Source organism: Leptonychotes weddellii, chromosome 8, assembly GCF_054177405.1.
Source record: "Leptonychotes weddellii isolate Sample4059 chromosome 8, ASM5417740v2, whole genome shotgun sequence".
NCBI lineage: Eukaryota > Metazoa > Chordata > Mammalia > Carnivora > Phocidae > Leptonychotes > Leptonychotes weddellii.
Genome location: NC_138376.1, coordinates 66767114 through 66793438, shown reverse-complemented (window position 1 = coordinate 66793438; position 26325 = coordinate 66767114). Strand labels below are relative to the sequence as shown.

The window sequence follows — 26325 nt, the reverse complement described above, 5'->3', positions numbered from 1 at the left end:
ATGCCAGAGGAAGAGCAGCTGTTAAGAGGTTATTGCCAAGGTCTATTATCAAAAAGTCCAAAGATAACAAGTATTGGTGAGGATGTGGAGACAAGGGAACCAACCCTTGTGCACTGTTGGTGGGAATGTAAATCAGTGCAGCCGCTGTGGAAATAGGATGGAGGTTCCTCAAAAAATTAAAAACAGAACTCCCAGGGTGACCCAGCAATACCACTTTGGGGTATATATCTGAAAGAAATATAATCACTATTTCAAAGAGATATCTGCACTCCCATATTCACTGTAGCATTATTCACAATAGTCCAGATGTGAAAACAACTTGTCTATTGACAGGACTGGATAAAGAAAAGGTGCTGTGTGTGTGAATAGTATTCAGGAAAGGAAAGAAATCCTGCTGTTTGCAGCAACATGAGTAAACCTGGAGGACATTATGCTAAGTGCAAGCCAGACACAGAAAGACAAATATTGCAGGATCTCACTATATGTGGCATCTAAAAAAAGGCAAATGATAGTAACAGAGAGTAAATGGTGGTTATTAGAAGCTTCGGGGAGGGGGTGGGGCAAAAGTGGAAATATTGATCAAAGGGTACAAACTTTCAGTTATAAGATGAATAAGTTCCGGAAACATAGGGTACAGCATGGTGACTGTAGTTAAAAATAATGTATTATATAATTGAAATTTGCTAAAATAATGGATCTCAATTGTTGTCACCGCGCGCGTGTGCACGCGCGCGCGCACACACACACACACACACACACAAATGATAACCATGGGAGGTGATAGATATGTTAATTAGTTTGATTGTAGTAATCATTTCACAGTTCACATGCACATATCAAAACATCACATTGTATACCTTAAATATATGCAGTTTTTATTTGTGAAAACTAAATATTTTTCAAACAAGGAGAGGGTAGAGCCAAAGCTCTACCACCTTTCTTTGGGCTTTACCGCCCATGGTCTTTCACCCTGTAGAGAAGGGAGAGGTTTCATGCAGAGAATAGCTGTTGGCTAGGGGTAAGTACGCCTCCTCAGGTGGACCACATGCTTTCTTAGGTATAAATATATTTCAAACTTTGGCTTGCTCTCACTCTCTCTGTCTTTTGCTTTCTCTCTCTTTTACTCCTCTCTCTCTCTCTCTCAACATTTTAGGGCAGATCTCATTTTTGCCATGCTAAACAAAAAGGAAAACTGACCCAGAAGGATTCTGAAGCAAAAGCATTTGTTAAGTCTTCTTCTTTTTTTTTTTTTTGTTAAGTCTTAACCACAGGGTGCAATAAAGGATACAATCTGCAGTAGCACTGCCAAGCACAGAGACCAAAGAGGAATTATGGAATCTTCTTGACTGAAGGTTTCTAGAGGAGATGAAAGCTGTTAATGTCTCTGGGATGGCTTAGGCCCAGTCTTTTAAAGGAGCAGTAAGATTGTCATGATTATCTTTGGACAGTGTTTTCGGTGTGTAATACTACAGCAAGTACCTAACACTGTAGCACAAGCTGCCAACAGCATTCTTAGCCTGCGTGTAACTTTGGGGGAGGTGAGAACTGATGGGAAACAGTAACTGAGGTGTTTGGAGAGTGGCATGACCAAGATAAGAAGAACAAAACACTCACCCACCCCAGAGCACAGAGCCAGCCCTTTGGCCTCCCCCCATTCACCACCTAGACAAAACTCTGAAGAAGAGTAATAGGCAAAATTTTAGATTTAAGGAGCCTCAGCCATGAGTTGCTGGGAAAACCACAGTTTGAACCTTGGCACTAACCACATCTAAGGTCTTGACCAAGCCAGTCAGCCTCTTTGGGCTTCTGTTTCCTCATTCATTTTTTCATTCATTCAACAAATATGTATCAAGGCCCTGCTATTTACCAGGAGGCACTGTTCTAGCTACTGGGTGAACCTAGGGAACAAAACTAAGTTTATATTCCAGTGGGGGAGAAGGAGGAGAGACAGAAAATAAATATAATATTTCTTGGTTAGATACCGTTGAGAATAAAACAGAAGGGGGCTAAGGAAGGTCAGGGCCCTGCAATTTTAAATACGGTGGTCAACAATGACATTGTGTGGTGACAGATGGTAGCTACACTTGTGGGGAACGTAGAATAATGTATAAATTTATTGAGTCACTATGTTGTACACCTGAAACTAAGGTACCATTGAGAGTCAACTATACTCAATAAGTAGATAGATAGATAGATAGATAGGATGGTTAAAAAGGACCTTTTCAAGGGGATGACTTTGACTAGAGACTTGAAGGAGGTGAAGGAGCGATCCATGCTGACATCTGGGTGGTCTAGGCAGAAGGAATAGCAAGGAAAAGCTCTGAGGCTGGAATGGGCCTGGCATGATTGACATACTGTAACAGAATGAGCAGGTGGTAGAATGGGAGGGGGCATGTCACATAACAGGACCAGGCTGTGCACCTTTTAGAAACATTACCTTTTCTTGGAATGAGCTGGGAGGCCATTTGGAGGGTTTTGCAGATCATTTTGACTGCTATATGAAAACAGACTAAAAGAGGGATGCCTGGGTGGCTCAGTCGGTTAAGTGTCTGCCGTCGGCTCAGGTCATGATCTCAGGGTCCTGGGATTGAGTCCCACATTGGGCTCCCTGCTCAGTGGGAAGTCTGCTTCTCCCTCTCCCTCTGCCTGCTGCTCCCCTTGCTTGTGCGTGCTCTCACACGCCACTCAGTCTCTCTCTCTCTCTGTGTCAAATAAATAAATAAAATATTTAAAAAGAGAGAGAGAGAAAGAAAATAGATTGAAAGAGAGGGCAAAGGCAAAAGCAAGGAAAACATTTAAGATGCTAAGGCAACAACCCAGGCATGACACAATGGCCTAGATCAGAGTGATAGCAATAGAGTGATGATCAGTATCAGATTCTGGTGATATTTTTAAGGTGGAACTTACAGGATTTCCTTATAGAATGGATATATGATGGAAGAAGAGAAAGGAGTTAAAGAGAACTCCAAGGTTGGGGTCTGAGCTGTTGGAATGGGGTTGCCATTAACTGGCATTGGTGAAGATGGGGAAAAGTAGGTTTCAAGTGGTAAGAATGGGAATAAGAGTTCTATTTCATACACATTACGTTTGAGGTGTGTGTTAACATCAAAGTAGAGATGTCTGGTACACAGTAGGATATGCATGGTTAGAATTCATGGGACAAGTTCAACCTGGAGATAGAAATTTTAATACCAGATTATTGGGGATACCGAAAGGCATAAGACAAAATGCAATCATCAAGAGAATAAGTGTAGATAAGGAAGGAAAAAAAAAAAAGAGGTCCCAGGATTGAACCTTGGGGCTTTTTAGAATTAAGAAGTCAGAGAGATAAAGAGGAGCCAATGGGGTAGACCAAGAAGGAACAGCCATTGAGATAGAAGGAAAAGCAGAGATACATAATGTCCTGGAAGCCAGGTAAAGAAAGCATTCCAAGGAGGAGAGTTAATAACTATGTCAAATGTTGCTAATAGTCAGCTCAGATGAAGGCTGAAAATTGACCATCTAGCAGATTGGAAGCCATTTGTGATTTCATGGAGCACTTGAGGGGGGAGCAGTGGGATGTAAAAAAAACATGATTGTGTTCTAAAGAGAATGGAAAGAAAGGAATTTAAAAGCTAAGGTAGGCTACATTTTTTAGGCTTTTTGAGTTCAAGGGAGCAGAAAAATGGGCCAGCAGCTGGAGGGAAATGGTGTTAAAGGTTTCCTTTTGTTTTGTTTTGTTTTGTTTTAAGTGGGAAGAAATTTGTTTTTCATGTTTTCACTCTGTGGTAAAGATGATCAGTATTCACCCACATCCAATTTTCTTCTCTTTCCTGGACACGCAGGAAGACCAAATTTACAATCAGGCGTGCTATGTAACTAGATGTAGCCAAAGAAACGTGAGTAGAAGTCATGGGTCACTTCTGGTCTGAGACAGTTAAAAGTAGATATGAGTTCTTCATGTTCTTTCCCATCCATTTAACCGGTGTCAGAGAACTCCAAGAACTCCGAGATGTTGGAACGGTAGCCCAGATCCCTGAGTCACTGCGGGAGAAGAGCCATGTGATTCAAATCAGACTCCGACATGAATGAGAAATGAGCCATTCTGTTAAGCCATTAAGAGTTGGTGTTTGTTTCCTGAGCACAACCTAGCCCATCCTGACTAAGACTTGGGCTGATGGCAGTGTTGCAAAAGAGAGAGAAAACTTGATAATACAGGAGACAGAAGACCAATTGCTAAACAAATGCCCTTAGGTACTTGAAAGAGGATGGGGTCTACCGAGCAAGTGGGCAGACTCAACTTAGCAAGGCACATCCTTATCTGAAAGTGATCTCTGAGGTCTGACCCTGTGCTGTGGGTTCATAGCCGTTGAACTTTGTAGCTTCCTGCCAGAGGGAGAGAATAAATCCTACTGGTCAGAAAGAGAGGAGAGATGCTTGGATGGAGACGGTAGGGAAAGGCCATGGAGGTGGGAGGCAGAGTCGGGAAAGGAAAGAGCCACAGGATTTCTCAAGAGGAGCTAGCTCACTTCTCCTACTTATCTTCATGAATTCTCCCTGACTTTTCAGAAATGGTCTTACAAGAGACGAGAGTTAAAGAGCTGTAGAACCACAGGGCTGTTTGATAACCTAGAACACAAGCAAGTAGTAGACGATTCCGATCATTGCTCTCTCACCATTTCTGAAGGTTTTAGGATTTTGAAAAACATATTTGCATTTAATGACCTCGATTTCGATGTGAGTAGGGAGTAGCAGTCCTGGTGACCAGCCTGACTTGCAGGGCTGCTCTTCAGATTATTGAAATGCGATCTGTTAGGCTCCTTGGAAGGATGGTGCCGTATAAACAAGAGGTGCTATTATTCCCATAAAAGGAAAGCACAGTCTTCTCTGATGAAATGGCTCTTACCTCGGAATCCTCATTAAAAGCTCTGGTGCAATTTTCCAGGTTGCATTAGTGAGACTTGGCAGCAGATGAAAAAAAAAAAAAAAGCAAATAAATAATAAGTCAAAATATTCCAGGTAACTACTTGCTGGCAAGTAAGAAGTTTTCAAGTCCTAGAATCATGCTGATAATTTTGAAATGCCTAAAGGCAGAACTTATTTATAGTAACATAAAGGTGACTTCCAGCCCTGAAATCTGGGCCTCAGTCTCAAATGGGGGAGTAATAAAGTGAAGCCAAGAAAAGAAGAGCTAATACTATTGTGATTCCATCTCCAAAGGCTGCTCAATGGTGCTGATACAGAGGGAGGGAAATCTGGTGTGGAAAATAGCCACACCAATAGCTAATTTTAAAACTGAAATGCATAAGCTATTTCCAAACCTCCTACATTTTTTAAATCCTGAGGCCAGTAAGTCCTATTTAAAGAAACTTAGCAGAAATGCGCTCCTATTTTGGCATAGTAGAAGGAGTTGAGTTGACAAAAACTAAGACATATCTAAAAATTATTTTTAAGTGACCTGATTTAAAGCCAGTTTAAGGGTTCTTTTCACTATACCTATTTATTCCTAGATCATAGGAGATGACCTCAGTAGTCAACATTTCTAAATGGATTTAAACAAAGCCTTTGACAGTAAAGGCATTTGCCTTACATTTTATAAAATTAGTTACTGGCACATCTGTTCATTTTAAACCTCTTCCGTATATATGTATTAAATGTCCCTTACGTTTCTTTCTTTTCCCTATTATGGAGTCTCTTAGCTATTTCAATTAAGATTAATAATAGCTTTAAAGACAAAGTTCAGAGCTGTAAAGTTCGTCACTTGATCAGTAATCATAACTATTATTTTGTCATATTTAATCATAGAACCCAGGCCTTTAACAGGGTACTTAATTAAGCTTTTAATTCATGATAAGAACTTAAATAGCACTGGGGAGAGTTTTTAAAAATTATTTCCACTTCCCATCCAGATTACCAAAAAAAAAAAAAAAGTGTGCTAGAGAAACAGCATGGCCGTCAGCCAAGGGTATTGTAGGTCATGCCAACATGAACTGGCAGCAAGCCATTGTCCAATTAGCATGGCTTCATCGTTGCAGAGTAATCACTCTCGAGTAGATGGTTGAGTCACTCATGATGTAGTGGTACTTAACTTGAGCCAGTTCTTCTTAGAATAGGTTTCTTGTTCACTGTTATTACCTGCCCTACTTTGCCAATAAAAGCACAGGACCATTTAGGCTGAAAGCCGAACGGAAGAGAAACATCGATTATGTATCTTGTTTCTCTTTGCTTCCTGAAAACTGAGATTGCAATTAAACAGTGAAATCATGGTGTGTTTTTTAAATGAGTTACAAGAAAATACAGTTTCCACACCAAAATACTCAGAGTTGGAATCCAAGAGTCAGTTTTTATTCTCTCTTTTCTTTGGCAGCTTTAACACTTGGCACAAATTTGAGGATATAAGTAAAGTTACCTAATAATCTTAATGGATTCACATTCCATTCAAAAAGTTGGAATGTCACCAAACTGCTTCAGGTTTCAGTTCTATTGTTGGGGTGTCCATGACATTTCTGTTGGGTGTACAGTTATACAAGCAGAAGCTTTTCAAAGAGACCCTTTTTATGGTGAGAACACCTGGATTCTGGGTTGGACAAGATGTAAACCAGGAAATTGATTCAGGAATTTCTTAATAAAATGGATCATATCCAGGCATTGGAGTGATGTGTGGTTGTCAGTAGAAAAGGCTGCTCTTAGAAGCACAAAGAAAGTAAAATAAAATTGTTGGCAGTAATCAGCTAATACCTTACGTTTCTATTCTTGTTTGTTTTAGTTTTTAACCAAATCACAGGCTAGATCAAAGGGTGCGTTGTTTTTGCTTTCAAGAGTGGAGCAATTAAATAATGGCACTTTGGGTTTCCTGCTATCTCAGAAGTGTTCTTTTTCCTATTAACTCGGTGCATGTAGTAAAATTTATCACTTTGCCATAGACTTCTAAAATATGTTGACAGTCTCTCTACCCGACATTGGCACCAGCTCCAAGCTAGCTGATGATTCAGTGAGCTTTACTGTCTGAGATGGACTTCTGCATGCAGCCTGGCAAAGACTGTGTGTGAAAAAGCTAATGCATTCAGCACCCTGGGTGGGATGGAGCCAGGCCTCCAACGTGAGCACAGTTTTTGACTGACTGGCAGCAAAAAGAAATACCGGCAGCTGTTCCCAAGCAAGCCGAAGAGTTGGCCCAGGAGTTTTAAAAAAAAAAAAAAAAAAATCTGAGATTTAGCCAACTAAAGAGTCCCGTGTTTAGAAGAAAATCAGAGGAAGGATACAGAAGGTCACAATTACAGCTGAAGTCGCAACTATCTCATTTTGTCTTCTGCTTTATAAAGTACGGTATTAAATATCATTGCGACTCATTTTTTCTGATTCTTTCTGAGTCTTCATTTTTGCTCCGTTGCTTTCTTTTTTCTTTTTTGTAAAATTTTATTTATTTATTTGTCAGAGAAAGAGAGCGAGCACAAGCAGAGGGAGAAGCAGGCTCCCCGCTGAGCAAGGAGCCCGATGTGGGGCTCGATCCCAGGACCCTGGGATCATGACCTGAGCCGATGGCAGATGCATAACCAACTGAGCCACCCAGGCATCCCTCATTTTTAATTCTTTATTTGCAAAGGCTGCTGACAGATTATTCTTCCTAAAGACAGTATAGAGTGATACCCTTCGGGGGGGCGGCACCAGCAAGCAGAACAGAGTAGGGCGGGGCAGGTCTGTGAGGGCAGTACCCACACACGTGTAGGCTGAGCCGCGTTGAGTGACGTGGGTTGGAATGGAATTATGTGTGCAACAGCAATCTGTCCACAGAGGCCTTCTGATGTCTCACAACTGACCTATTATTCTTGTTTCATTAGTTACAAAAAGAGACGGGTGGGGAAAACAGAACAGTTACTAAAGGACCAGGAAAATGTCTGCTAAAAGACAGGACTCTCAAGGGTCTTGCCATGTAAAGATGAGCACTCTAGTAGCAGAGAGCTTCTTCCTTCCCAGGAGACACCTTAAACCGTGGGAATCTTCTTTCTACCTAGAGAAGCTGTAGTCACCCAGGAGTTGAACTGTGTGCCCTGTAATAGGAAGGTGGGAAGATTAGGACTGTGGAACATCAGGAGTTAGGGTAAGAACTTTGTAGTGTGGGGAAATTAGTAGGATACTAAAAGGTATTTGAAGCACACCTTTTGTAACTCTGGAGATTTTTTGGGTGACTTAAATCCATCCGATTTACAAGATGTTCATAGAGAGAAATGCGATGACCTTTCAAAGTTCTCTTTAACAAAATATCTGCATGCCTCCTATTTAAGGCAGTTACAGTAAATGTTGACCAGATGTTCTCACTCACAGAACAGAAGAAATAGTATCCTTGCTACATCTGAGGGATTTCGGCTGTATTAAAGGAGAATTTTATAGCAGTGTAAGATGCTAGACACTGAAATAAGGTACAAAAAAATACAGAATTACCTTCAGAGAAACTGGGGTGTGGATGTGTGGTATGTTTAAAGTAGATATTCAAAAAGACAAGGTGGCTTAAGTAAAGCAATTCATAGATGCAGAGGAATGGAACACATGACCTTTTCATAGGTCACTTCTTTGGGGGATTAACTTAAAAATATAAGGCAAGATCATTTCCTTCAAAGAGCTTGCAATATTGTTGAAGAATCAAGATAAAACCAATGAAATCAAAGCTGAACAATTTAAGAGCATTCATTGTAGCTGCCAAGTTGTGTTGGCCATTGTTTGCCATGTGGGAAAGGACAGGATTTTCCTTTCATCTCCTCTGTGATGTTTAGACCACCTAAAACGAACACTCACAGGACCGATAGGACTTTCTTGGGGAGCGCATGGAGAGAGACCCTCCAGGAGAGGTCACTGGCATGGCCAAGGCTCAAAAGGAAGCATTCACAGGGCACTGAGGAGCCAGCTTTGATCAGCACAAATGGCAGTTTTAGGGAAATAATTCAAAATATGGTCAGATTCCATGGAGCCTTAGCATGAAAGAATAAAATTTAGACAAAAGAATTTAATCTTGACCAGATAAGCAATAGAAATTCACTGAAATATGAGCCAAGAAGTAACATAATGAAAAATTGTTTAAGGAATATCTGTTTAGCAATGGAATGGCTAATGGATAGAAGAACAAACTACTCCAGTAGAGGGCACAGCCAGGAGATCCACCCTGATCCTAGCATGAGCTGAAAAAGGTCTGTGCCCTGGGGAAAGGACAGGGAGGATGATAGCACCTTCCACAGACCCCAGCAAATTGGATGTGGGAACACACAGGTAGAGAAAAAGGCCATGGAACACTGATATGTATCTATGGTGCTTTACATCTACCCAAGGCACTGAGAGTACAGAACTGAAGAGACAGATCTGAGGAACCCTGGCATGCAGGTGATGGCTGAAATCACCAGGAAGCAATGATCCTCAGAAAAGAGAAGAGAAAAAGGGGCAGGTAGGGACTGAGGTTGACTTCAACACTTAGACCCCCATTGCTGATTTCTCTACAAAAAATGAGGTTTACTCAGGATTGCTGGCTTTCACTTTACCTTCAGTAATTTGGGAAATATTTCTTCTCCAACAGTTTATCTCACTGAGGCTATGTACAGAGATGCTTCCTAAATCACCTGTTAGGGAGTATGCCTCCTGAGTGATACTATGAGCATCAGGTCTTACTTTGACCTGCATACAAGGACCCACAAGGAGATGCCAAATTTCTAGAGCACAAAGCCCTTGTCTCAGGGTTTTTGTAATCTGGTATCATGTGTTTTTAAATGCCAGGAACAGATTCAGGCAAAGGTGATCACTTAGGATTTAAAAACATGATGATGAATGTTTGATGGACATTATTGTAGTACAAAGTAACACACAGAGACACCAAGTAACACCACACACACACTGCCTTCACACCTACACAGGCAAGGATCAATCTGAGCATCACTCCTGGTGGGCCAACCAGGTATTAGATATTTTCTGATGCAAATACTCATGAAATATACATCCTCCCCAATGATGTATTCAGTGTATAGCTTGACCTCATAAAGCCTTTTATCTAGCTTCCAGTTAGGGGAAAATCAAGGATTAGAGAAATGAGCTTAACAACACCATGAAGGAAGAAGCAACAGGTCAAATCCAGGGGGTGGGACTTTTTACAGGACAAATAGCCTGATTTCTTCAATAAGTTAGTGTCATAAAAATGGGACAATGCTAAATTGAACAAGATTTAAGGGATTTAAAAACCAGATGCAGTATATGGTCCTGGAGTGGTTACTGGTTTGGACAACCAGTTGTATAAATTTTGGGAGGAAATTGGAGAAATTCAAATGTGGTCTAGGTAATTAGATGAAATTTTCTTGAAACGGAAAGGTGTGATACTTGGAAAAGGTAGACTGGGGAATGATACTCCCAGTATGATCTTGGTTTGGTTAAAACCAATATGTGTGTGTGTGTGTGTAAAGAAAGAGCCATAGGGACATGTGCTAAAATGTTAACAGTAGTGACCTGTGAATGGTAGAATGTGATGGATTTTGTTTTGCTTGCCTGCATTTTCCACTTCCTACAATGTGTATTACATTTCTGTAATAATAAAACAGTTATTTGAACAGTTCAGTGGATAGAAGGGAAGGAAAGAAGGAAGACCAAGTGAAGTATGGAGCATAATATTGGAAGAATAAAACTTCCAATATGACTTTATATATGATTTCAGAGGTTCTGTGGGCTTCATTGTTTTTTTCCCTAAAAGGGCCAGTGCTCTCCCCCGCACCCCCCCCCCATGCTTTCTGGTCCCTTCTGTCCAGTACAGGGATCTGCATTCTCCTAAGAAACTCAAGTCCTTCACTTGGGCTGAACAGACTTGTACTCACAGTCTCATTGGTTAAATGAAAACCAACCAAAAAGCAATAGAGGGAATAGATTTCTTCTAGTTCCTTCTTACTAAAAGTTTAAGACCTTTTTTCATATTTAAGTTTACCTTGGTCATTGAAACTTACAGATGCCCTTGCCTTCCTGCGTGTTTTCTAGAGTGACACTTCTGGAAATCACTAGTGTTATTTTAAATGGAAATAGCTCAGATGTTTTCCAAGTCTCTGACCCTGTGCATCCCCAGATAGAGAAGGAAAGTCTCACCCTTCCGTCAAACCTTCTGCAGCTCTGAAGGAAGGAGAGGATGTGAGGAGCTTTCCTGTCAGCCTGGTGTACAAGTACTGAAACTGAAGAAAAGGAGGGTCCTTTCATAGGTATTTTCCAACATATATAAATATCTCTACAGGTCCACTTTGGGAAGTTACTCAGTAACTTTTAGTATTTATATCAGGCTCTGGTTGTATACAGATTATGTCCAGAGATGTGTCAGAATGTTCAGTAATAAGGACATGTTTTCATATGAATCAAAGGAATCAAAGGGATGATGACATTTTACAAAACTAACGGTAAAAGGCTTCTTTCATCTTTAACTCCATGAAAAAAAGACTCCAGGAAGTCACCCCCGATCCTGAACAGCCTAGACCCCTGGGTACCCCTGGAACTTACACGGCTTTCATTCCTCTCCACATTTCCCATGTCAGAGGGGCTGTTCATGGGGGGCCCTGCAGTGATAAGGTGGTTCCCCTCCATTGTGCCCAAAATCTGGAAGAAGACAACTGACACGTGTATGATTGAAATTTCAGAAGAGTGAGTCAGAATAAAAGTGATGCTCTAAGGGATTTGCACCTGTAAGGCTCATGCCGGTGTTTAAAACAACTTTTACCTCATAGGCAAAATAATACCTCCTCTGTGGCGAACAGAATGTTGCTGCTTCCTTACTTCCTCCTCCTTGGGGACCTCCAGAAATGTCTCTTCTTTTAAGTTGTTTTTTTTTTTAAAGCGATTTTTTTCTTAAATCAACTCTAGTTTGTTTACATGGGAGGTCTGCAGTACTTAGTTCTTCTAATACCCATGTATTGGTCGGCTCTGGCTGCCATCACAAAATACCACAGATTGGGTGGCTTAAACAAAAATGTATTTTCTCACAGTTCCAGAGGCTAGAGGCTTGGAGGCGGCCACCTTCTCGCCGTGTCCTCACATGGCCTTTCCTCAGTGCACAGAGAGAGCGCCCTGGTGTCTCTTTTCTTCTTATAAGGACACCATCATTTAACCTTAATTACCTCCTTAAAGACCCCATCTCCAAATACAGTCGCATTAGGGATTAGGGCTTCAAACTGTGGGTTTTGGTGGGGAATGTAATTCAGTCCGTAACAATTCACTAAAAAAGGATGGATTTGTACAAATACAAAACAACACATGTGCAAGGTTATCCACATATGTACAACCATATAACCATGTACTAAGCAGTCATAAGAAAGAAAAAAAAGAAGAGCTCTATGAACTGATGAGGAGTAATTTCCAGGATATATTTTAGAAGACAAAAATAAGATGCAGAAGAGCACATACACTGTATATGGTATGCGCCCTTTTGTGCAAGGAAAAGGGGAAAATAAGAATATATATTTATAATGTATAAAAGTATATGTATAACTTATAAGCATATACATGCATACACACATTTGCAGATTTTATAAAAAGAAACAGAAAAGATAAAGAATTATGAAAAAAGTGACCTATAGAAAGGGGATGAAAAGAGAGTGAAAGGTTTGTGATGAGAGTGACTCTCTGTATCTTTTTATTTCATGTTGACTTTTGAACCATTTGAATGTTTTACATAGCCAAAAAATTAAAATTTAGGCAAAAAAGACAAAATGCGGCAAACCTAAAAATTTTAAACAAACAGAAAAAAATGAATTCACTGTATATTAAATTGGTTAGTAAACCACACAGAATAAAAGAATAAGTTAGATTAAGTTTTGCATCTGGTGCTATGACTAGACATCCTCTGTGGGACAGTCTTCAAGACAGCTAGCCTGAACTTTTAAACATCACTGTCATGAAAGGCAGAATGACGAGGGACTGTCCTAGGTAAATGCAATAAGTGACCTTTGATTGGCTCCTAGATTGAAAAAAAAAAAAATCTGTGAAAGACATCCTTGGAGCAATTTAGAGACCCTGAATATAGACTGTATATTAGTTTATAATGTTATATCAACATTACTTTTCTTGGGTAGGAAAATGATATTTTTGCTGTATAGAATGTTCTTATTCTCAAGATATATATGCTGAAGTATTTAGAGGTGAAATGTCACGATTTATTTTCAAATGGTTCTGGAAAGAAATGTATGTGTGTGTGTGTGTACACATTGATCGTAAAGAGAATGCATAAATTTAGCAAAATTGAACAGTTGGTGAATCCAGATTAATGGCATATGAATGTACATTTCTTTCATTTTTTTTCTATAGATTGAAATTTTCAAGTTAAAAAATTCAGGGCAAACAAATAATCGATGTGGATTGATTTTGTCATCAAAGTGCTCCATTCATTCAGGAAGCATTCACAGAACACCTACTCTGTGCCAAGCCCTGTTCTAAGTGTTGCGGATTTAGCACAGGATAGGACAGAGTAAATGGAGTTCTCCTGGGCCTACGTTTTAGTGGGGAAGACAAAAAAGAAAACAAGATAACTTTAGATCGTGGTAAGTGCTAAAAACAAAATAAACAGGGTGATACAATAAATAGCCAATCAAGGGAGAGGCAGGATTAGATAGGGTGGCAGGGGAAGGCTTCCCCAAGAAGGCAGCCTTTGAGCTGAGACCTGAATGGCCAGAAGGAGCCATTCATCTGTTCAGCAGATTTGCATGGAGCACTGAGAGTGTACAGACAAGCCCAATACCTTCACAAAGTTAATCTTCCCTGTAGGGTTTACCATACGGTAAACAGGAAGAGTAAGTTGGTGATCAGTGTTACAGGGGAAAATAAAGCAGGGAGGGGAATAGTTAATAGAGGACAGGAGTTGAAATTTTAGATATAATAGTTCAGAAAGGTCTCACCAAGCAGGCAACACACAGAGACCATGGCGAGAGCTAGGGTTGGGAGGAGACAGATCATGGGGCGCCTGCTGGGCCACTTAGTGACTGGCTTCGACTCAGAGAAATAAGAATCTTTTGGAGGATTCTGGCTAGAACAGTGATGTGATCCAGCTGATCTTTCCAAAGGATGGCTCTGGATGCTAGGTTTGAGAATAGGCTGCAAAGGGGCAAGGGCAGAAGCAGGGCTACTAGTGAAGCATCTCCTGCAATAACCCAAGCAAGAGGTGGTTGAGACAAGAATGTAGCAGGGAGGGAAGGCCAAGATTTGGATTCTGACTCTGTTTTGAAGGCAAAGCGACCAGAATTTCCCACTAACTGATTGCAAGTGGGATACGAGAGAAAGAAAAGGGTCCAAGATGACTGAGGTTTTTGGCCGCAAAACCAGAAGGATAGGAGTTGCCTTGAACTGAGGGTGGGAAGGAAAGTCTGCCCGAGGAGCAGGTTTAAGAAAGGAAACACGGGTTTGCGTGGGTGGATGGCAAGATCAGGGGATGATCAGCAGTCAGGTGGAGGGAAAAGGCAAAAACATAAAGATCTACTGAGAATTTCACAGCAGCCTTGTGCAAGGATAATTGGGATCGCCTTGTCTAAGTCTTTCCGTAGAATTTTTTTTTATTTACAAATAAACCTACTGACAAGTGGAGCTCTGTGAGCTCAGATGAGAAGGTTACCTCCCAGGGCACACTGTCTTCTGACTCTCAGAGTCTAGCTCCCACGTGGAGCTGCTGTAGAAGGCCTCCCTAGTCCTGGGTGCTGGATGGGAGTTTCGGCGGGAAAGGAGGAATTCGTGCTGAAGATGTGATCCTCTTCACAGTGATGAGGCAGCGTTGCTGGGGGCGGGCCTGCAAAGTTCAGCCAGGGCATAGCAGTGGTTCCCAGACATTTTTTGCCAATGACCCCTTTGACATGTGACCAGATTCCACAGGCTGTTTTTCAGCTTGAACCCAAATTTCCCTTCCTTCCATGCCCCACGCCTGCGTCCGGGAGGGACACACATTCTGAGCATATTTCGTTCCTCAAGAGCGGGCTCTGGCAGCTTTGAAACTATTCATTCGCATTCCATTGCTTCTTCTGCTCTCCCGCCAAGATTCCGACAGAGGCTGCTCTTAAAATAAGGAGGCCTTATTTATTCAGATTCTTCCTCCCCCAGGAAGATGCTGAGAGCTTTTCATGAGAATTCTTCAAAAATTGCTGAGGTTCTGTGGGCTTCAGAAAGTGTACTTAAAATGGGGACTCTGGACATTAGGAGAAGGAAGGGGAAAATGGGGAGGGGGAATTGGAGGGAGAGATAAACCATGAGAGACTATGGACTCTGAGAAACAAACAGGGTTTTAGAGGGGAGGGGGAGGGGGGATTGGTTAGCCTGGTGATGGGTATTAAGGAGGGCACGTACTGCATGGAGCACTGGGTGTTATACGAAAACAATGGATCGTGGATCACCACATCAAAAACCAATGATGTATTGTATGGTGACTAACATAACATAATAAAATTTTTAAAAATAGGGCGCCTGGGTGGCTCAGTTGGTTAAGCGACTGCCTTCGGCTCAGGTCATGGTCCCGGGGTCCTGGGATCGAGTCCCGCATCGGGCTCCCTGCTCTGCGGGGAGCCTGCTTCTCCCTCTCCCACTCCCCCTGCTTGTGTTCCCTCTCTCGCTGTGTCTCTCTCTGTCAAATAAATAAATAAAATCTTTAAAAAAAAATAAAATAAAATAAAATAAAATTTTTAAAAATAAATAAATAAATAAAATAAAATGGGGACTCCAGTAACTAGGGCCCTCGGTAGATGCTCGTTGGAGGAGGTGGTAGGCCTTGAGCCCACTCTGCCTGGAGGACCACTCTGCAGCTGTAGTACATTCTGCCCACTGTGGCCCAGCCCAAGAGAACACTCCAGGAGACCATCCTTTCTGGCCAACACCAGCAACAGAGGGGAGGTTGGTTTGCCATCTCCCTCTCATTCTTCATACCTTCTCTTCCCATCTCCCTGGGTTTATTTCAAAAGCCATGTTAGTGAAAGAAACCAGTCACAAAAAGATAAATACTGTATGAGTCCACGTATAGGACATACCTAAAGTAGTCAAATTCACAGAGACAGAAATAGAATGGTGGTTACCAGGGCCTGGGGGATGGGGGGGAATGGGGGGGTTGCTTAATGGTTATAGAGTTTCAGATTTTCAAGATAAAAAAGTCCCGGAGATCTGTTTCACAGTAATGTGAGTATACTTAACGCTACCGAACTATACACTTAAAAATGATCCTGATGGTAAATTTTATGGTACATGTTTTTTACCACAATTTTTTAAAGCCACATTAACAGCATTACTTTCATGGAAGGAAAAACACACAAGTCCTAAAACTCGAATGCCTTAGGAGAGAGCAAACAGGCAGAGTCCATGGGGTAAAGTTCTTATCTTCTAACCATAGATGTTTCTATTACCCGCCTCCCCATGATTCTGCAGGATGCACATACCTATGGTGTGTGTGTCTCTGTGTCTATGTGTAAGCACTCCAGCATTTTGTAGACATTAGTTCCTTTGAGGGGCTCATCTACACAAGGGCCCTGATACAATTTTGTCTTTTGAAGAAAGACCAAGGAGCAGTATGAAATACTCAGGCTCACATAACAGATTCCTGGAAAATCCAGGAAGCCTATGTCTACCTCAGGCCTGGTCCCAGAATCACTCTTTCTCTTTATCTCAGGCAACCCCTGCTCTCTGGACAGGAGTAGTTCTTATCAAAGATCATGGATTTCATGAAGCAGGGGGTAGCAGGAGGAGTAGAGAGAGTAGCCTCTTGAAAGCAACAGCGCCCACACCAACCAGTTTAGCCCTGGGCAAGTCCCTAAACCCCTGAGCCTAGCTCCTGGGGATAATAGGACTGCTCTGAAGGATGGGAATGAGTACCTGGTACTTGGGACATGGGTCTTCTGTTCATGGTCATCATCACCATTCATGGTAGGAAAAAGGCTTCAGAATCCCCCTTGAGATACCCAGCATGCCCACTGGGTAGTCCTCTGCTAGGCGTAATGTCAAGCAGGTCTAGGTTGGCTCTACTTGGCACAAATTCCTATTTCAGCTCCTACTGTTACTTACTTCAAATACAATTGTCTCTTGGTCCAGAACTTGCTGAAATGCAGCCTCTTTTATGCTTCATACACACTTGGGCCCCTTTTCTAACCAGTTATTGAATTGTACAATTCCCTGGGTCCTATAGAGTCTGGCCCCCATGGGTTCCTCAGTCTGTATTAGAAGGTTATTTTTGGATCTTAGGATTTACTTCAATCCTTTTTGGGGAAAAAAAATGTATGATATTATTTGAAATTGTAACTTGCTTTGAGTTAAAGATTTCTGAAAGAGCATGGTCATCTTAGCATCCAAGGCTTTCTTCCTGCTCTGTCTTAATAGAACTTAGAGGGGCAGCCTTTGTACCAGCATGGCCATCTATGATCAAAGGCCAGTGTCAAGAGAAGGTCCCTCCACTGCTAGCTCCACGACAGGAAGCCCTAGTTCAATTGTTCATCTCAACTTTGTGTCTAGAGTTTGAGTTAGAATCATTAATGAGATAGCAAGGTCACAGACCTGGGAAAACTACCCAAAAAATTCCAACCCAGATTTGAGTCCTAAGACTAATAGACGGCTATATGAGAGCTAGCATGGGTGATCTCCAGGAACCTAGTTGGCCCCATCATTGCATGAGCCTCTCTTTTGCCTTGGTCCCTCAGGTTGCTAGTACAGAGCTGTGTTCTCTCCTAAGTTCTGACCATTCTTGATAAATTAGAGCTATCGACCGTGAGTATCAACCATGAGTAAATCACAGTACTTACTGCCATGTTTTAGAGCATATCCTGTACCTCCTCTCACTTCTTTCATTGCCTTGTGTCCTCCATCTCTTCTACTTGTGTCAGGTCTTCTGGTTTCTTTTCCTCTCATTAGCAAAGATTTCAGGATTGCCTGGTTCAGTACTAAAACTTGTCCAAGAGATTATTAAGGAGGAAAAGCTTCGGGCTATTTTCTCCTGCCATTTTCAAGGTGTATAGAATGGCAGCATGTGTACAACTTTTATGATATTATTAAGTGGCTGTTATGTCAAGCCCAGAAAAATACAAGATGAGGCATGCTGCTATCCATTCAAACAAAACTGTAGGTCCATGTGACTGACTACACTTGCCCCTCTGACAGGTCTAAATGAACGAGCTTACTTGTTCAGCATGGGAAGATCGTGCCTGGAAATAATGCCTATATAAAATTTGTCTTGAAACTCAGTCTGCGCAGTCTGCATTTGTTTAATTTCAAGGTTCTGCAACTATACAGTTGAATTTTTGTTGAAGAGGTCTCATGGCCTTTGAAAACTTACATACTTAGGAAATCACTGACTTCTTTATTTTTTTTTTTAATATTGCCTTCCATTACATTCTATGAAAACTCCTTGTGTTCTCTGTAAATGTTCATGATCTCAGCAGACTGGTTGGACTAGGCCAGCGTTCCAAACTAAAGTAGCTTGACGGATCTGTCATTCATAGACTCACAGGAAGCTTGGGGAAGTTCAAGAAAGCTCTGTTTGTTTTGCCAACTCACAAGTCCATATATTTTGCCATTGGTATCCAGAGTAAATGAAAATACTATCAACCTTGTCTTTCTTCCTTGTCGATACTTGTATGCAGTGTTTAAGGAATACTAAGAACCATAACTCCTCTTAATTATTGTGGGGAAACAGTGAAGAGTGTCAGCGATTACAGGTTAGAATAGAAGGCATGTGAGAAGTCATCTAGTCCAATCTCCCACCCAGTCCTTTTATTATGATGACATAGGTATCTCTCCAGCCTCTGTTAGAACACTTCCAGCAATGGAGAGCTCACCACCACTCAAGAGCTGCTTCCATTTTGTCATCTGTGATTACTAGAAAATTCTTCCACATCTGTAGCAGATACCTGCGTCCTTTACATTTTTATTTGTGATCTTATTTATGCCCTCTGGAATGAGAGAGAACAAATTTCATCTCTTCTTCTAATAATAGCCCATTAGCTCTCTAAAGACAGCTCTTATGTGGGCCCTGTAAATCTTGCTTTTTCAGGATTTAACAGCTTGGTTCCGTATATCACATGGATTCAGTGCTCATCATGACCCTCGTTGGTCAGGCCTGCTCTTAACATACAGCACTAAATACTAGAGTCTTGATGTGATCTGAAGAGCAAAGAATAGAGGAAAGCTATAACCCTGTCCCAGCATTATACATCTCTTGCAGTAGCCCAGGATTGTGCTAAGTTTCCTGGCATCTGTGTCATTGTCCTGACTCACCTTGTTAAGCCAGCACTTTTCCATCCTGTCCTTACAGAGTTGACTTTTTTTAATCCCTGTACAGGATTTGATGTCCATTTTTGTTCAAGTGGATCTTTACATTTTACCCCATAATATCAGTCTGTGGTTGTCATTTGGGATCTTGATTCTCTCTCCTAAAGTATCTGACCAGCTTGCCACCCACATAGTTTCCTAGTCAGATACAGAACTTAACCATAACAGAGCAGACAATAGAAGCCTGGCTCACGTCACCAAACACTTTCCTTCAGGTTGAACTTGACGTTAATCCATCATCCAGCTACTGGTCACTTAATTTTACTACCTTCCAGACCCCATTTTTTCATATTATTCCAAGAGTGACCTAAGAGGTATCAGCTGCCTTGCTGAAATCCTGGGATGCTATTTCTACTGCATTCTCTGAGCAGTAATCCTATCAAAACCAGAAATGAAGTTATTTTGGCATGACTTGTTCCTAATGAAGCTTGAATCATCTGCCACTTTCCTGTCTAGGTTCTGAGTGGGTGATGGTTTGCCAAGCCCAGAAAGATCAAGTATACAGTTCAAATGGAAGTGCTGTTCGGAGACTTAGTTTTACTCACAAAGACTATCAAAACTTTCAGAGAGCAGGTGGAACAATTTAAGAGTGCCACATGCACATCTGATTTGAGTGACAGTGAAAATGTGAGGGGAAAGACTCCTCCAATATGTGTATATATCATAAAAATGAAAAGAAAACCATGGAGCACCTGGCTGGCTCAGTCAGTGGAGCATGCAACTCTTGATCTCGGAGTTGTGAGTTTGAGCCCCGTGTTGGGTGTAGAGATTATTTAAAAATAAAATCTTCAGAAAAAAAGAAAAAGAAAACAAAAAATAATAATGTGACTACCATTCTTGGGAAGATGGCTGATAAGATTGAGATATGATGTAAAAACAGAAAAGGAGGCAGGAGGTTAGAAAAACAAAAACTTTAAGTTCCTGAAGTCCACAGTGCCCCAAATCTCTATCAAAGAGAGAGCATGTTGAGTGGGAAGGTAGTAGGGAGGCAACCCCATCCAGGCTAGGAGTCGAGGGCAGGGTTTCTAAGGAGAAATATGTCTAAGATGGTTCCTTGATCATGGGATGGGTTTGTAAATCCCACAGAATGAAACGCAGATTAAAAGCACACACCAAGAAGTGCTCACTTCGACAGCACATACACTACAATTGGAACGATACAGAGAAGATTGGCATGGCCCCAGCCCAAGGATGACACAGAAATTCATGAAGCCTACCATATAAAACACACACATACCCCAAGAAGAGCTGGCCTCATAAGGCTCCCCCAGTGCATGGCCCAGGAGTTAAAACGCTGGGGGCTGAGTTCAGTTTGCTTCCAACATCAGTCCTCCTTACCTTGTCCTTCCATTTCCCTGTTTTAGTCTTTCTCAGATGCCAGGGTCCTGAGAAAGCCCTTACAAGTCCTGCTACACAAGGACTGGGTTCTCCAGGCAACAGCCCATGGCCTCCGTCCCTCCAGCCTCGTCACTGTTTTCATAACACTGTACTTTAGTTCCTCAAGCTCCCTCTCTCCAGCACCAGGAATGATGGAATCCTGGAAAATACTGCTGTGGCGTTATTTTTGGCTCCTTCCTTCCAGCCCTGTGTCTGCCGGCTCATCGACAACCATTAACAGCTGTTAGAAGGGGCTTTCAATTGCCTGGCTTCTTGCTGAAGTGTTTTAACACCGGTTTTCTAAGAGCTCAGCTACGCTATAGAGGAGAGAGAAAAATGGCAGAAGAGTTACATAAAGCCCCCTTCATTTAGGGGTCAGATTTTTCTCCCCCCCCTTTTTTTTTTGCTAGAAAAATAAGCCTCTGACAAAAGCTGTAGAGGCGCCGCCCAGCTGAGTCCCTGTAGAGTCCAATTCAGATGATCTCATGTGGCGGCCCTAGAGGCAGCCCAGGCCATTAGCAGGAACACAATCAAGGAATTCCGATGTCTGTGCATCGTTGATGTGAGCAGTTTCGCATTCCCACCCTCGCTGAGCTGCTGCCACCTCACTGCAGCATCTGGAATTCTGGACTAGACACAGAGGAGGTAGCCTATCGGCACAGAGGCTAAAAGATGCCAAGAGGGCCCCCTGCAGCCACCCACAAACCTGTACCCCATCAGCCTCTTCCAGGAGCCCGTTGATGCCAATGAGGCTGCCCCGGGTGGCCACCTCCTCCGTTGTTTACTTCCCTGCAAAGGACTGATAATTGTAGTAGACATTTGGAAGGTTCTGTGCTCCCTGTAAATGTTAATCCATTGATTCTCACTAGCCCCAGGGAAGATAATGATGTTGTTGCTGATCAAGAATTAACCCTTCATGTCTACCAACACTTTACCACCTTTGGCTACTTCACCGGACATCTCCTACCACCACTGGGGAGTAACACACAGTCCTGTCCCCATGTTTCAGACCGGAGAATATGAGAGGCCTTGTCCAAATGTCTTCTATGTCAGCATTTAGCCAGAATAATTGTTCGGTCTCCTAATCCCAGTGTTTCTCAAAATATGAATATGTGTAGCACAACATGCAAGTGAGGTGATCTCAAGTGGCATATGAAGAACTTTTTTCAAAGTCATGGTGTTTATTTTAATATGTATTAGAAAAAGCATAACCTGAGATTCCACAGACAGTCTTGCTTAGGACAGGTTTCTTTCTGAGCTAAATTTATAAGGAAGAAAGTGAGTTGCATTAGAGAGAATACTAAAGATTGTGACAGAGGGCCCCAAGTCTCTGTAGTTTAGGAAACACTTCATAATTCAGTACTTTTTCTGTCCACAAGCCCTGTCTGTCTTGTACAATATCTACCCAAAGAAAGCCACAATGGCATCTTATTGGGAACACAGGGTCACTTCATTTTTCATAAGTTTTGTATGAAATACAGGAACAGGCTTTTTGCATTAAGTACATTTAGATGAAAACACTTGTTGTGTGTGTTTCTTTCCATCAACCATTCTTGGTTATCTGATTTGTGTATCTCTTCCAAAATACCCTAGCTCTCCTGCTTGGGTCCCTCAGCATCTCTACCCCACCCCCTCACCTGTCTGTAGCCCTACTTACGGTGAGGATAGAGGATAAGGCTCTACCTGACTACTGTTTCGTGTTGCAGAATTTCTTCAGGACTAGCTAAGATGATTTGCACCTCTCTATCAGTTCTCTGTGACCACATACCTCTGCCCCCCTCTTTTCCTTCTCATGTTTCAGCTCAATGAAGTTCTAAAGACCTATTTGTTTGGCTGTTGTGGGTATCCTTATAGTTTAGATGTTCTTCCAAAGAATGGATATGGAGGGCAATGGGTTTGATAACAATAACCCAATCTTCTGTTGCTAAAGTTGTAGGAGAAAGAGGGGACATATGGCATGAGATGAATCAGGACAAGTCAGTTGAGCCCAATTCTAAAGAGCCTTGAATGCCATTTGAGAGGGGCTTGGGTTTTATTCTGCAGGAAGCAGGGAAATAAAGTGATTTCATTGGGATGATTAATCAGGCAACAATACAAAGGAAGCATTCAGGGAGAAAGAGACAATGGCCAGGTTGTTATAATGGTCTAAGCAAAAAGTAAGAAGGCCATGAAGGAAGGCATGTTTGTTGCAAGAGAAAGATATAGATGCCTTTTAAAGACCAAAGAATAACAGAAAAGTCCTAAAATTGTATCATGACTTTCAAACAGACATCATTGACTGAATTGTTTATTATCTATCTCTTCTAGATCAGTGCTGTTCAATAATATTTTCTATGATGATAAAAATGTTTTCCCACACAATCCAATATGGTAGCCACTAGGTATATGTGGCTACTGAGCACTTGCAATGTGGCTAGTGTGACTAACTAAACTGAATTTTTAAATTCTATTTAATTTTAATTAATTGTAATGTAAATAGTCACACGTGGCTAGTGACCATCATATTGGACTAACCAGCATAGTGCAGGACTAGAGTATGGTGCCAGCTATCCTGCCTGATTTGTTTGCCAATCTGTCCCTAGAGCCTAGAATTGCCTGGCACATAGTAGGTACTTAATAAATATTTGTTAAGTGAATGAATAAAAAAAAACCTTATAAAACAGAGGCAAAGAATATGTCCTGTTCAAATCAATATACTCCTTTATGGAGAATTTTGGCCCCAACTTAAAGGTGGAGGATGGAGATTTCCCACACACATTTAGAATATTTCCCAAATGTTTAAACAAAGCTCTCAGCTTGTGCAAGTGGAGCAAAATCAAGCCAAAGGGGATAGATGAAAGTCAGCGACGTGGTGGGAAAATCCAAGCCCAAGTTCTGTTCTGTCGGTCCCTGCCTTCTTGGTTTTCGTTTCTGGCTATTGTAGAAATGCACAGTACCCACGTCTTTTCTTGAAATATGTGAGGGTAATGATCAAAGTGAAGAAATATCTTTTATGAGGAATGATGAAAAGAAAATGTGTCAGAGCTGCTTTGTTAACATGGCTGTAGAAATACAGGGAGGTCCACACATGATCTGGAGTGAGGGGTTCAGGACGTAAGCCCCGTGACCTTGGGCAAGTTGTTTAAGCTCTCCAAACCATAGTTTCATAGAAAATGAGAATAAGAATCATAAACACTTCACTTACCAAGCAGTTGGGAGGAAGAAATGATATAGTAATAGGAAAATTCATGGTTCATAATCCATAAAGTTCCGTTCAGATGTTTATTCTAATTCACACAGACTAGAGTTATATTTGAATATATGTCTGGAAGACACAGTTATATTAAAATATAATTCTGGGGGCGCCTGGGTGGCTCAGTTGTTAAGCGTCTGCCTTCGGCTCAGGTCATGATCCCAGGGTCCTGGGATCGAGCCCCGCATCGGGCTCCCTGCTAAGCGGGAAGCCTGCTTCTCCCTCTCCCACTCCCCCTGCTTGTGTTCCCTCTCTCACTGTGTCTTTCTCTGTCAAATAAATAAATAAAATCTTAAAAAAATATATATATATAATTCTGATATGTGCCTTCCAGAAAAATGAGAAGTCCTCAAGCTACCTACATCCAAAACAAAACTAAACAATCCAAAAAAAGACATACGTCTCTTAACATTAAAAAAAAAAAAATCTGGAAAACTAATCCCACAACCTCCTTCTAATAGCTTGTTATGATCAGTAGTGCTTGTTGCCGGGAAGTTCTTTGTCTTTCCACCATCTCTCTGCCCTTTTAGATTCAGTGGCTACGTCCTCTTCCCCATTTGCCAGAGACCACCTCCCACTTGCCACTGCAGCCCTTCATACCCTTCTCCCATCTCCCCTGCTCTGTGCTTCCATCATCTGTCTCGGGCCCCTGTCTTAGCAATAAATTTAGACCCTTTTTCTCTCTTTCTTCAAACTCACAACTTCTGCAGCACCTGTAGCCATCTATTAAGAAACATCTCTGGGTGCCTGGTTGACTCAGTCAGTTAAGCGTCTGCCTTCAGCTCAGGTCATGATCTCAGGGTCCTGGGATCGAGTCCTGCATCGGGCTCCCTGCTCAGCAAGGAGTCTGCTTCTCCCTCTCCCTCTGCCCCTCACTGCCCCACTCATGCTCTCTCTCTCTCAAATAAATAAATAAAATCTTAAAAGAAGGAAGGAAGGAAGAGAAAGAAAGAAAATGAAAGAAAGAAAAAAAAGAAAGAAAGAGAGAAAGAAAACCTCTCCAGCAACCTGAGTCCCCCAGGACCACCAGTTTACCTCCCTCACCCCCCATTTCCCTTTCTTTACTCTCAATGATTATAGCAAAGAGCTGGTCATCATTCCACATGTATTGACCATCCACAGACGGAGCTCTGTATAACCCTATCAAATAATATCACACCGACTTAGGTTCTTTATGTAGGTAACAACTACTTCCAGAAAAGTTTCAAAACTTTGCCTGTATGTCATGATCTCGTGCTGTTCCCCAGATCCAGGATTTATAAAGAGATTTCTGTTGAAAATAGTTATTCACTTACCACTAGAATTATTTTCTCATAGTATGTAAATCCCATTTCTTTTTCATAAATATGACCACTTCTCTGGTCTTTTGTCATTTTTTTCCAGAGTTTAATATGCTTATTAAAATAAAGGGCCATAAATATGCACAATCCAAATAATTGTTCATCAGTTCAGGGAACCTGAGCATCAGTTTTCAGGTTTTGCCATCTTAGTCCCCAACATTCTCCCCCATTGAGAACACATTCTCTTTCTAACCATATTCAAAGACAGGAATCACTAGAAATCCTATTGGTTTTCATCATATATAAGCTTAAATAATTGATGCTATCTTACATTTGGGTTATAGCTTTTTTTCTTTCCAAAATATTAACATTTAATTAAGCCTAACCAGAATGTACACCGTTTGCCATCTTTAAAATTTCATTCTAATTCAAACGTCTCTTTACGGCTAGTATGTGAAGAATAAGGCCACTGTGACCCCAGCCACCGGTAAAAATACTGAAAATTAAGCCCTGCTTATGGTGAGACTAACTCACTGCTGGCTAGTCAATAGTATGACAACTGATTGTATTGATAAAAGGGTAAAATGGTAAGTATGCTGAAATTATACAAAAGATAAACATTGAAAATAATGTATTTTTTTTAAAGATTTTCTTTATTTGAGAGAGAGAATGAGATAGAGAGCATGAGAGCGGGGAGGGTCAGAGAGAGAGGCAGACTCCCTGCTAAGCAGGGAACCCGACGTGGGACTCGATCCTGGGACTCCAGGATCATGACCTGAGCCGAAGGCAGTCGCTTAACCAACTGAGCCACCCAGGCGCCCCAGAAAATAATGTATTTTTAAATCCTATTATATTAAGAAATAAAAGTTTATACAGACTTTACAAAAAAGAAAAAGCAGCAGTACAAGCCCGAGACTCGACACCTTCCAGTGGAAACCAGCAGGTTCTGCAAATGCACTGTTAGGTGATTACTCTACCCAAGATCTGGGTTCACAGGCACGTGTCCTCAGGGCTGAAAAGTAGCAGAGAAAAACCATACCTGGCCCTTCTTTTCCCTCTGGAGGGTTGCCAATCAGACTTGGTACCTTGGTAATAAGGGTTAGCCCCTGTGGTCTAGCTATGTTCCCAGATCTGCCATTGTGAGCAGTCTAATCTGATGATTATAATCATAATAATCCATCA

General features: G+C 41.6%; 1 protein-coding gene and 1 non-coding gene across 15 annotated transcripts in view; both read left to right on the top strand.

The window, feature by feature from the left end:
* BACH2 (BACH transcriptional regulator 2) overlaps positions 1-26325 on the top strand; it is a 353806-nt gene that overhangs the window by 278780 nt on the left and 48701 nt on the right. The window lies entirely within an intron of this gene.
* Positions 20374-20480, top strand: LOC115944990 (U6 spliceosomal RNA). The gene has a single exon (XR_004079473.1). It is a non-coding gene; the product is annotated as a U6 spliceosomal RNA (small nuclear RNA).